Genomic DNA, 13,548 nt, shown 5'->3' with positions numbered 1-13,548 from the left:
ACCATACCCTCTTTAGAATTAAGTCAAGAGACAGGATCTCTAAAAACCTGGGAATTGGAATACACATCTCAGGGAGAAGTTGTGGGTATGGTGATAAATGGTGATCACTACCTTTGGGGAATATAAAGCTTAGGACACAACCTCTGTAGAATTCGGGAAGGAAGGGAAGTAATCCAGGTGAGTGTGTGCTGTGGTGGAATCTCAACAATAATGTCGAGTGAATTTCTGCTCTTGGAGGCAGTTTATCTTCTCCCAGGTAGGCTTCTAGTGGCTCTTAGGGTAGAATGCCTTAAACATAACACACAAGTTGGAGCCCTGCCTCTTTTGTACAAAATACTTATTGTCTATTCAGAGATAATGTTGCCTGCTGCATCTGCAACTGTTACAAAGTAAGGATATAATTCAAACTTAGTTGGGTGTGCTTATGTGAGCATGAATGGGAGTTTTAAAAGAGATATAATACATATGAATAGATTAGAACAGCAGGTTTTTTTTAAAACCATCATATTACATAAAAGAGTCATTGCTGAGTAAATGTGCTACTGCCGACTGTTGGGATGCAGAGCCAGTTTTGAATATTTAAGCAATAATTGACACTGTCTTCAAAGCTATGAATGGCTCCCATGTTGAGACCACATATTGTTATGTTTACTTAGAGGCTGAGTTGATGATAGTCTTTATATTACATGAAGCAAAGAAATGAGAGTATCTGAAAGATGTGTCTTACTAATACTGTTGTTAACACTGAGACAGACATTGATTTCTGAGGTGAATTTTGCAGATTGTGAACTCTTCAGAAGGAAGTAAAATTCTAAGATTTAATTGAGTGAACTGATTAGCACTAATCAAATATGTTTGGAAACATTCATAATATAGAAATGTGTTCAGACAAATGTTATAAATGAAGGGAAGTACAAAAATTTTAATCTTTGAAGCAGAATGTACTGGAACTCACACAGGTTTTGCTCTTCCTTTCAAAACAAAATTTACAATTTTTAAAAACCTATAAATTTTATTAATTTAAAAAAATTAAGTTTTATGCACTAGGAAAACTGGCCAATTAATTATTTCTTATATCACAGTGTTTTATTTTGGTTCTGAAGCCTAGTCCAAGAAATCAGATGAACATAGCTGTTAAGAGAAATCTAAGAATCATTGGGTAAAGGAGGTAGGGCTTCACATGTCCAGAGAAAAGACTGGACATTTTTGTTTATCCCTGGGACAGATTTTCAGTTGCAACTCAGTGTCTTCTCTTTATAGGGTTTTCACCTGCTCTAAGTAACAGTTTGGATACTATAATACAACAAATTCTTAAATTCAAGAATCTGAGAATCAAGGTTAAGATAATCTAGGCTGATAAAAAAAGACAAAACCTTCATAACAACCACTGTTGCAAGTGGAAATTAACAACAAAAATCGAGCATATGCTGAAGTAAGTCAGTGGTAATGACCCATAGACACACCAAGGTAAAAAGGACTCTAGAAATGGACTGCTTTCTATATTTTGTAATAGTGGGTTGTCAAAAAACTTAAGTGGAACAGAACTTAGGTTTTGACTTTAGGTTCATCTCTGATGAAACTATGAGTATGAAAATCTGTGCTTGGAATTTACTTAGAGAGCTCATTGACCCTTGCTCTTTTTCTGAAGATGTAATTTATTGGGTGTTGTGAATTTAATCCATCTAAAGCTCCCAAGTATATTACCTATCTTTCTTTAACTCAATTTGGGCAGCTCACACTCTCTGCAGAGTCCATGAAGATTCATTTAAGCCTCCATCATTCTCAGAACCTGAAGATATTTCACATCTTTCTTTAAATGGCCATGTCTATTTTAGGTGCAACTCCATCTAGCTATGTAGAGCTTCTTGTAGGCAAATAGAAGTTAAGTGGGATTCTTTGGAACAGATTCCATTTTCTAAAGTTTTTATATCCATGACATTAATGTGACAATATAGTCTCTATCTAAAACACCCTACTATTCATTCTCAGGATAAGAGACCACAGTTTTACACTTATTCCAAGGCAGCAAAATAGCAAATAGCAGAACAGGGGCTCCCATACTGCCTTTGATAATCCTGTTATGGGTGTCTTGATGAAGAACCCCCTAGCCACAGATTGTTAAATAATTGCCCTTCCCCCAAAACGTGAATAACTAATATTCGTCAAAAAGTTCCAAGGGTCGGTGGTTTCTGTTCAGACCAGTTTCGTCTTCCTTTTCTATACTATCTCTGAGGCTCTGTGTTGTGGAGCCTTCACCAAGCAGTAGTTCCATTTTCCACTAAGATAAATGTATGCTCTCTACAAATACTATTCAATGCTCATTCCTGCCTTTATGAAGCAAATATTATATTTACTTTTCCCAACTTTCTTTCAGTCTCCTGCTGTCTTCAATTTTCAAGTTGCCTTAACATGACAGAAATGTATAGGCAAAACCTTCCCCAAGAAGGTGGAAAATAAATGGGTATGATGAGACACTCAAGGATATCTAATTTAGCAGAACTACAGTAGGGTATTTAATAAGCATTTTCCAGGGATTGTCTGCTAGTAGTTGCCATTCACACATTGAAATAGATGATTATTATGGATGATTATATTATTTAGATAGACTAGTGTTGCCATAAACTCGTGTGTAAAACAATGTAGGAGTTGCTACACAGAGAAGATTATTGTGCCATCTTTACAGAGCGTGTCCATCTTCAAAAGACCATGGTCCACTTACGTCCATTGGCAAAAACAAACAAACAAACAAAAATCTCCCAAGTGTGCACAGAGCAAAACCACTCACCAGGTTCATGATTTGAGAAAATATTATAGCTTCCTCTTGTAATTTTTCCCCATAGTTCCAAGGAGTCAATATCTGCAGATGAATAATTCAGGTGATCTTCATTGTTTCTTGCGTTTAATTATTTCCAGGGCAAGATGGGAGATGCTATTGTAGAAAAGGGAGATATACTGCCTTATGGGGTTCCAGAAGGAAATAAAAGGAACAAAGAGTTTGTTGGATATAGAGAGAAACTGAAAAAGGAGTCTAAACCAGCGACTTCCAAGTGACCATTGACTAAATGACCCTTTACCAGTGATGCATGTCCAAGTCAGTCCACTGAAGTCCCAATAATGCCTTTCCACTGCATGGCAGCCTTTCCTAGAGGGTACTCATTAAAACTCTTAATTCCTGATAGCTATGAAGGCTGCATTTAGCATGCTCCAGAGACACATGTCAAAGCTGCCTGCAGTCAACCTTGTGCATTTGTGAGCTGGCTGAACCACTGTCAATCATGCACACCCTTCCCAGACAGACCTTGACCATGTGAGATTGTGTTCTTAAGAAAATCTCCAATAGTGATATAATGATATAATATCTCCTAGGCACTAAAAGTTGATTATTTCTTCTTTAAATTTCAACCTTTGTGAAATGGATATTCATTACATAGCCAAATATATTTCAAGTAGCATTTCACCATTATCCCAATGGCAAAAATTATCCTGAAGTCAGTAATGGGTTCCAACCTCAGCAGAACATTTGAAATGAGAAAATAAAATAACAAAGTTCTTGTGATAAATATGGGTGTTTGGGATAGGCTAGTAATTTAGCACTGCCTCAAAAAATAATCTTTAAATATGTTTGGGCATTTATTTTATGAGGTTAAGGGAACAAATGAGTGTCTTGGAGTTGGTGACATCGACATTATGGACTTTTGCAACTTGTTTGTGCCCATGGTGGGAATATTTAACCAAGACAAGTCAGCACTGGCAAGGGCCTTTGCTTTGTTTTTTGCTTGTCTCTTTGTTTTCCTCTTTCCTTCTTTACTCAACTGTGTTCCTTGTTGAGTTGATGTTTGGGCAGGATCTTAAGATGGTCTCGGGAATTTCCATCTTCTCGGGTACATCCCTTGTATAATCATTGTGAGAATGAGTGGCCTGTTAAGGTGTGTAGAAATATCAGTCCCATAATTATGTGATATTCTATGGCAAAAGGAAGATTATGCTGAGTGGGCCTGATCTAACATTTGTGCCTTGTAAACACTGAGCATTTTCTCTGACTGGTGGCCCAAGAGGTGGTTGAAGAGATATGCACAAGCTTAGACGGAAGAAAGCAAATATCCACGCTGTGAGCTCTATAAGGGGTCACCCATCAAACTGCAGCTAGTCCTGGGAGCTTGTAGTCACCAGCTGACAGGTAGCAGGAAAATAAGGACCTCGATCCTAAACTGAAAAGAACTGAATTCTGCCAATAACTAGTGATCTTAGAAGAAGACCCTGAGCCCAGAGGAGATCACAGTCCAGCTGATTTTGCAATTTCAGCTCAGCAAGTGCCTGAGCAGTCTAGTCATTGCCATGTCTAGACTTCTGACCTATACATTCTATCAGATAATAAATTTATACTGTTTTAAGCTACTAAATATGTTACACAGCAATAGAAAACTATTGAATAAGCTGGAACCTAGTGATGTTTTAGCAGCCTATATAGATTCACATTTTGGAAAGTCTTTATGGACTCTCATCTGGACTATTTCATCCTCTGACTCAAACATTTCATTAATTCCTCATAGATTACAAAGTCCAACCAATGTTGAGCTAGGGAATTCCTATGGACTATACTAAAGTCCATGGTTCCCTTGATCACAAATATTACAGGACAATAATGTCATATTTATGAGATTTATATCATTAGCTCCAATATGACCTAGCTATGGGTATATACAATTAAAGCATAAATTTTGAACAAGAGTATAGAGTATTAATATTCTGTGTTTATTATGAACCATAGAGTGTGTTTTCCATATGCATCTATTTATTTAATATTTACAAAATTCTATAAAAAAGATGCCATTGTTGTCTTCATTTATAGATGGAGAACAAATATTTGAATTCATTATATAAACTGCTTAGCATTTTCCAACCAATGAAAGGCAGAGCCACAATTCAATTCCAGGTCTGTCTGATTTCCAAAGTACAGAACCTCCTTGGATACTAAAATCTATGCATATTCAAGTCACTTACATAAAATGATATAATATTTGCATATATCCTACACATACCTTCCCACACACTTTAAATCATCTGGAGGTTGCTTATAATGCCCAGTACTCTGTAAATTATGTATAAATACTTGTTGTATTGTTTAGGGAATCATGATAAGAAAAATGGCCTGTAAATTTTTTTTCTGAAGATTTTCAAATTGCAGAGGGTTGAATATGCAAATATGAAATCCAAGGATTGTGACTATATCTGTGAAAACTTATAAAATGTGCAGTATAGACAGACAGACTTACAATGTAATATTTTTTAAAAGTAATATCTTAGGGGAAACTGTTCTCCAACTTTAATGTATTATAGTATATAACTTCATGAAATGTATGAGGTAAAAGAAAATGCAAACCTCAAAAATATTTTAAAACATTGTATTTTTTTCATGACTCAACTATTCCTAAGTTTTTTTCACATTACCCTTCCCACCCTTCCAGTTCCTACAAGCACATCTTGGTAAAATCTATAAAAATGTATAAGAGCTTTTATTATTATTAATATTTTAAAAATATTCTAATGTTTGAAATAATATATTTTTTAAGAAAAAGTGAACTTTTATTTTATTTTAAGAACTTAGATATTTGGGGTTGTTAAAACAAGTTCATCATTTTTTACATTTTTTTAATGTGAAGTTAAGAAACAGTGCTTAGAGTATCAATTTCAACATTGAAGTAAAAATCTAATAATAAGGAATTCAATGAGTTCTGAATGTAGATACTGATAAGAAATAAGAAGCAATCATTCAAACAAATGGCCTTTTTTTTCTGGACTTAGGGAATAGGGGTGGGAGGGAAAGGGAGGGAGGAAGGTAATAGCTAGGAAGGTGGAAGGAGAGGGTCATCATTATACAAAATACATGTATGGAGATGTGAATTTGGTGTCAACATACCTTATATACAACAGACATATGATAAATGGTGGTATAAAGGTATATTAAGAATTGTATGCAAAAAAATAAGAGAGCTCATGCACAATGGCATAATTTGGTGTGAACATACTTTATATACAGAGTTACAAAAATTGTGCTGTGAATGGATAATCATGAATGTAATGCACTCTACTATTGTCATGTATGTAAGATATAAATTAAAAAGGGAAAAATTGATACATTATCATGATAATTTGATGTATAGTATAATTTAGGGCTTAAAGAAAGTGATAGTTTTACAGATGTATATTTATCCTCTCAACTTACAAACATTTAAACAATATATGCATCACAATGATGGAAAACAGGTGTGCTGGCACAGAAACATAGTTGTAATGTAGCATATTGTCAAGCACTGAATAGCTTTACAGACTCCTGAAATTTCTTATAGTGTAAGTTAACACTAAAGCAACAAAATAATTATCATTTATTAAAAAGAGTGTGTAACTTATCTGGATATAAATTATTCTAGATGTATTCACATCACCACCACTATCTGAAAACTATGGTATTTATGCCTGAATTCAATATTTGTTCCAGCCCTTTGAGACACTACTGCCTGGCAGCCTCTGCTTTGGAAAAAGGATAAATTGGTTTTAGCTCCACTCTGGTGGTTAGATCTGGAACCTAAGCCAGGTAGTTATACTTAGGTCTTTAATTATGTGGTTTTTAAAATTCTGTTTTATTCTGTCTCGGAGGAATTAATGTAATTATCATTTAAAGTTGGTTTCTTCCTGTTTGTGTTGCTCGGTACACTTAGTTCTATACCAGGAGAGGTTTACAGAGTGCTTTATTTTGGCTTTTGTTTGTTTGTTTGTTTTAATGTTTCTTCGAAATTTTGAGCTCCTAGAAGCAGTTTAGTGGCAGCCATTTGGGTTGGTGGAAGAACCAACAAGGGAGTCAGGCAGAATCTGATCAGGTTCTTTCTCTCATCAGCTGAGAGGCAGGAGAAGTCTCTGCATATAATGCTCAGTTTTTTTTTTTTTAATTTGTTAACAGGATATAGTAGTCCCTTCCTGACAACGTCAGGGTAAAGTGTACATAATTCATATGTGACAGTTCCTATGAGGTAGTAAATACTCATGAAGCTAGTTGTCTTTTCTTTCTTTGTCAAGTTGATCCTTCCTTCTATGTCAAGTTGAGCATGGCCAGGCACTGTCTTGCATTTCGTTGTAATGTATGTCTGTGAATAGGTACTTGGTGTGCTCACCTCATTATAACTATTCAATATTTTGAGGGAGATTAACATTATGTGTTACTTGCATGAATAAACCATAAACCATGAACTTCTGCTTTATAAATATTCTTTACTTCTGAACACCTCTGGAAACTGATGTAGCATATTGTTGACTACTGGGAAAGGAAGAGGACTTTCCCTCACTGCTGCCATCATCGCAAATGTGTTTCTGCTTTTGTAAGTTCTGTTCTGGAATATTAAAAAGCCAGCCTTTCTTGAAATGGTCTGCAAATTTAAGTTCCATTTATAATATTGTTTCCAAGGGAAACTGAATGTTCTAAGTATCTATTTACTAATATCAGATAAACTTGTACAGAATCACTCATATTTAAGACCCTTTGCTTTGCATAATGGGTATGGACTTTTTGCAAAATCAATACATGCCCAACAAAATATTAGCACTATTTTAAAACAACAGGATTATGAAAGAAATTATAGTTATACACTTAATAAAATATAACTTTTCCCTTTACAAAAACTAAATGGAGTTCTTTTTATTGCAAATGCTATGCTTTCTCTTTTGCTTTCTTAACCACATGGCATATTTCCTAGCTCAATGTTGCTATGGTTTAGAAAAATTTCTTCACTTAAACAATAGTATATTTCCAATGACAGATGTTTCTTAAAACACTTTTTCATTTTTTTTCAAATTTATTTAATCTTCAGCACTTCACTTAAAGTCTTTATAACAGTTAAAGTCATTTTTGAAAAACTCTTCATCACATGTTAATAGGAATTATGAGCAAAGTGACAAATAAAACAAAAATGGAGAAGTCAACTTATTCCACAGAAGTGAACATAACAAGTATAATGTGAAGTTCAGGCAAAGAACATGACAGAGTGGGAACCAGCCCAGATTGGAGGGTGGGCCACTGGTAGCAAGAGCATCCGCAAGCAATTATTTCTTATTATCTCCACCCATGCTCTGAAAGATGAACTAGGCAACCCTGGTCTTCCACCTGTGTAAATTATATAAGCAGGTAAACTACATAAACCAAATAAAAATGAGAATTCTGGCTACTATGGTTTGAATATAGAATGGCCTGAAAAGCTCATGTGCAAGAAGTAGGGTCCCCAATGCAGCAAGATTCAGAGATCGGACTTTCAGGCCATGACAGTCTTAACCTTACCAATGGATAATCAACTTCTGGATTAACCCATTGATAGCTGAATGGACTGCTTGGTGGTAACCATAGGCAGGTGGGGCTTGGCTATAGAAAAAAGGGCTCTGGGGCCATGTCCTTATATTGTATCTGTACTTGCCCCCTACCCTGCTTCCTAGCTCTCATGGGCTGCACAGCTTTCATCAGACCATACCTTTTCATGATGGTGTTCTGTCTCATCTCAAGCCCAGAGCAACAGAGTCTCTGACCATGGACTACAGCCTCTGAAACCATAAGCCCAAAATAAAATTTTCTTCCTCTAAGTTGTTCTTGTCAGGTATTTTGTTCACAGCCACACAAAGCTGACTAACACAGTGGCATTTCTTTCTTCAGCCATTTTTGAATGAGATGCCTGAACCATATGGTGATGGGGGCATGATACAATGAGCTGTGCAGCATGTGACATCATTTGTGATCATTTAGGAATGGCATTTGCTTTTAAATTTAGGTCTTTGAGAAAGAAAATGGTTTAATTGCTTGTCATCTCAGTGCAGAAGATAAGAGAGAAAAGTGAGTGAAAGGTTTAGATCAATTCTCTTTACTAAAATAGAAATTAGGCATAGATCTAAAAATACAGAAGCTATCTCCATTTTTAGGTATGTATTTTGCTAAAAGATGATTAGATGACTTCACATTTAAGAATAAGTTTAAAGTGAAAAAGGCAAGTTTAGTGGGTTGCATCATTAGAGGATTAAAGAAAATGTAACTGAAACATCACCATCAAGCATATGGACTGATCTAATTAGTTGATTACTAAGTCAGATTTAGTGCTGAGCACCTTTTATTTTGAACATCAATTTCAACTTAATAGGAAGTTCTTCCTGCTTCTCTGTCATCACATAAAACAAGGCTTAGCAATTGGGCAATTTATAAAAATAATGAATCAATGAGCACTGAATTAAAGCCTTTTCTGACATTCATGTCAGAAAATGTTATTCAGGGGCATATTTGTTACAGAATAATGGGCCACTTCCCCTTCCAAACAAAAACATCACCTTCAATCATATCAAACTCTCCCTCCACCAAAGTCCATATCATCTTTTATTTATTTTTTTTTTTAACTTTAGTAAATGCCTGACTATGCTCTTCTGTGGATGTAGTACTCTATGGAAACAGCATCTGTATATAAGTATTGTAATGGGTTAAATGAGAAAATCACATTAGCAGTCTCCTGTGATTAGTGATGGACAAAGAAAGTGAGCATTGGTGATCACAGTGGAGAAACAGAGGAAACACATATAACCTAGTATCCATGGGTAGCATGGAGTTAGAGTTGACAGGTGTGTATTAGAACCAGGGGGAATGGAATGACTTTTCTCTGTCTTTTTCATTTCTCACTTTATCCAGTTTTTAAAAGCTGATGTCATTTCCTCATTTCATTTCCATTTTTTTTCCCATTTCATCAAGGTTCTTTCTCTCCTCCAAAAAGCCTCCCCATCCTCTTTCCTCTAGAGGCCAATAATACTATTCATGCACTGACAATGGCCTGGAGGTCTACTGACTAATAATCTCATTAATTCTCAAGATACCTTTTCAGAAAATATAATCTATAAATGGCAATTATTACTTCAATTTTACATACAGAAAACCTGAGCCACAAAGAATGACACAGATTTGCCCAAGGTTACTCAGAAAATGGAGTCGCCAAGATGAGGATGAATGAAAGCCCAGAAATGGATCCTCAGACAAATACTTTATATCATACACTGTCACCTTGGGCTTCATTAATAGGCTTACTATTGGAACAGAAAATGTCAGATTTCATCTAGAAGTATAACTGTATATGTGTTCCAGGATAATGCAATATAAATTTAAAACTTGACATTCTAAAGATTTGACTATATAAAATTTTATGTATTTAATTTTTGTTAAACCCATTTTTATTCAGTAATATTATAATATTGTAAACCAAAATGCAATTCTGGGGTGGAGTCTATGAATGTGTGTGTATGTGTGTGTGTGTGTGTGTGTGTGTGTGTGTTGTTCGGTATGATTGCCATGGCTGTTTGAATGCTTGACTAGTCTATGGAGATTGGTAGTAATTAGTGTGACAGACAAAAAGAGCAAATGTAGTCCATTTATGCCCCAGCTGAACTAATTTTAGTATTAAGCATGAATCTAATATCCCTAAATAGGGAAAAGTTATTAGCAAATATTGAAGTCAGAGTCATTGTGTAGTTAGTTGTAAGGCAAGGTTAAGAATTGCCTAGTTTTAGTGAAACTATGAGTTTTGTTGTTAAGGATCATGTTGATAAGAAAAATGAAAATACCAACTGTGAATTAAACTCATACAAGAAAGTTCATGTCTATCAATTTATAAAGATTGATCTCAACCTTTCTGATAAATAGTAACAATTATTTAGTACAAATAATTGCATTCAATCAAGAAAAAAATTGGGAGTTTTGAATCAGTGAAAATGAGATCTGTATAGTATATATATGTAGGCTTAATAACTGTTTCTCCTTGTCTCCAACCATTATATCAACTTGTGGCTTTAAATAAAAGACAGTATTGTTCAAAAAACTGATTGACTCAAATTTTGAGAACCCTGGAAAACTGAGGACTTGGTAATTTAATCTCAGTGCCCTTTTATGATATCTTAGTCATTTACATATTATTAAACTATCAGAAGGGAAATTTTGTCACATCACTTCTGGATTAGCAAAGGAACGCAGAAACTGCAGCAGAATTTACTGTAATATGTCCCAGCCTGATACCCTTTCCAGAATTTTACTGTAAGAGACAGACTCATTTGAAGAAATAACTAAAAGGATATTAGTGAAAGACATCCACATCTAAGTTGCCATCTTGGACCGGACCAACTACCTGTTATCCATAAAAACTTACATCAATAACTTAACCTCTCAGAATGTATTCCTAACAATTGTATGGATGATATAGAATTTAGCTGTGTTTGTCAGCCTTTTGTTTCTGTCACTAAAATACCCAGCAAGAACAACTCAGAGGAGGAAAAGTTTACTTTGACTCATAGTTGCAGAGGTTCTGTCTATAGTTGACTGATTTATTGCCAGAGCTGAGATGAGGCAAAACATCATGGCAGAAGGGTATGTAGAAGAAATACTACTCAGCTCATGGCAGGTTGAAAGCAGGGAGCCAGAGCACGAGGAACAAGGGACAAGAAACATAATCCCCGAGGACACATCTCTAGTGACTTACTTCCTTCAGCCATGCCCCGACTTGCCAGAGTCAACATCTTGTCATTCATTCAAGTTATGAATCCATCAAAAGGATTAATTCACTGATAAGTTTAAAGCTCTCATAATTTAATCATTTCACCTCTGTACATTACCTAACATGAGCTTTTAGAAGGACACCTTATATCCAAACCACAGCATTAGCTATGTCATGAGAATATTTTAAGTAGATCATTGGTTAATGACTATTAAAAGGGGTCAGTAATGTATTGGACCAAAACATAGTGTTAAAAATAATAATGATAAACATATGTTAGTAAAAGCTAATTAGAACTAATAAGCAATTTCAGCAAAGGTGGAGGATACAAGATCAATGCACAAAATCAATTGTGTAACTGCACAAACAAGGAACAATCTAAAAATGAAATGAAAAGTAATTCTACTCACCCCATAGTGTCAAAAATAATAAAATATTTAGAAATAAATTTAACAAAACAGTGAAAGATTTATGGATTGAAAAACTACAAAAAAAATTGAAGGCATTCCCTCTAAAATCTGGAACAAGACAGGGATGCCCTCTCTAACCACTTCTGTTCAACATAATTCTCGAAACACTGGCCAGAGCAATTAGAAAGACAAAAGAAATTAAAGGCATCAAAATAGGAAAAGAAGAACTTAAATTATCACTATTTGCAGATGACATGATTCTATACCTAGCAGACCCAAAAGGGTCTACAAAGAAACTATTAGAGCTAATAAATGAATTCAGCAAAGTGGCAGGATATAAAATCAACACGCATAAATCAAAGGCATTCCTGTATATCAGCGACAAATCCTCTGAAATGGAAATGAGGACAACCACTCCATTCACAATATCTTCAAAAAAATAAAATACTTGGGAATCAACCTAACAAAAGAGGTGAAAGACTTATACAATGAAAACTACAGAACCCTAAAGAGAGAAATAGAAGAAGATCTTAGAAGATGGAAAAATATACCCTGTTCATGGATAGGCAGAACTAACATCATCAAAATGGCGATATTACCAAAAGTTCTCTATAGGTTTAATGCAATGCCAATCAAAATCCCAACGGCATTTCTTGTAGAAATAGAGAAAGCAATCATGAAATTCATATGGAAAAATAAAAGACCCAGAATAGCAAAAACAATGCTAAGCAGGAAGTGTGAATCAGGCGGTATAGTGATACCAGACTTCAAACTATACTACAGAGCAATAGTAACAAAAACAGCATGGTACTGGTACCAAAACAGGCGGGTGGACCAATGGTACAGAATAGAGGACACAGAAACCAATCCACAAAACTACAACTACCTTATATTTGATAAAGGGGCTAAAAGCATGCAATGGAGGAAGGATAGTATCTTCAACAAATGGTGCTGGGAAAACTGGAAATCCATATGCAACAAAATGAAATTGAATCCCTTTCTCTCGCCATGCACAAAAGTTAATTCAAAATGGATCAAGGAGCTTGATATCAAATCAGAGACACGCCTTCTGATAGAAGAAAAAGTTGGCTACGATCTACATACTGTGGGGTCGGGCTCCAAATTCCTCAATAGGACACCCATAGCACAAAAGTTAATAACTAGAATCAACAAATGGGACTTACTCAAACTAAAAAGTTTTTTCTCAGCAAAAGATACAATAAGAGAGGTAAATAGAGAGCCTACATCCTGGGAACAAATCTTTACTCCTCACACTTCAGATAGAGCCCTAATATCCAGAGTATACAAAGAACTCCAAAAATTAGACAATAAGAGAACAAACAACCCACTCAACAAATGGGCCAAGGACCTGAACAGACACTTCTCAGAGGAGGACATACAATCAATCAACAAGTACATGAAAAAATGCTCACCATCTCTAGCAGTCAGAGAAATGCAAATCAAAACCACCCTAAGATACCATCTCACTCCAGTTAGATTGGCAGCCATTATGAAGTCAAAAAACAACAAGTGCTGGCGAGGATGTGGGGAAAAGGGTACACTTGTACATTGCTGGTGGGACTGCAAAT

This window comes from Marmota monax, unplaced genomic scaffold (assembly GCF_021218885.2).
Source record: "Marmota monax isolate L192 unplaced genomic scaffold, Marmota_monax_Labrador192_F-V1.1 WCK01_AAM20220418_F8-fsc00172, whole genome shotgun sequence".
Taxonomy (NCBI): domain Eukaryota; kingdom Metazoa; phylum Chordata; class Mammalia; order Rodentia; family Sciuridae; genus Marmota; species Marmota monax.
The sequence above is the reverse complement of the archived record's forward strand: the minus strand, read 5'-3'. Positions refer to the sequence as shown.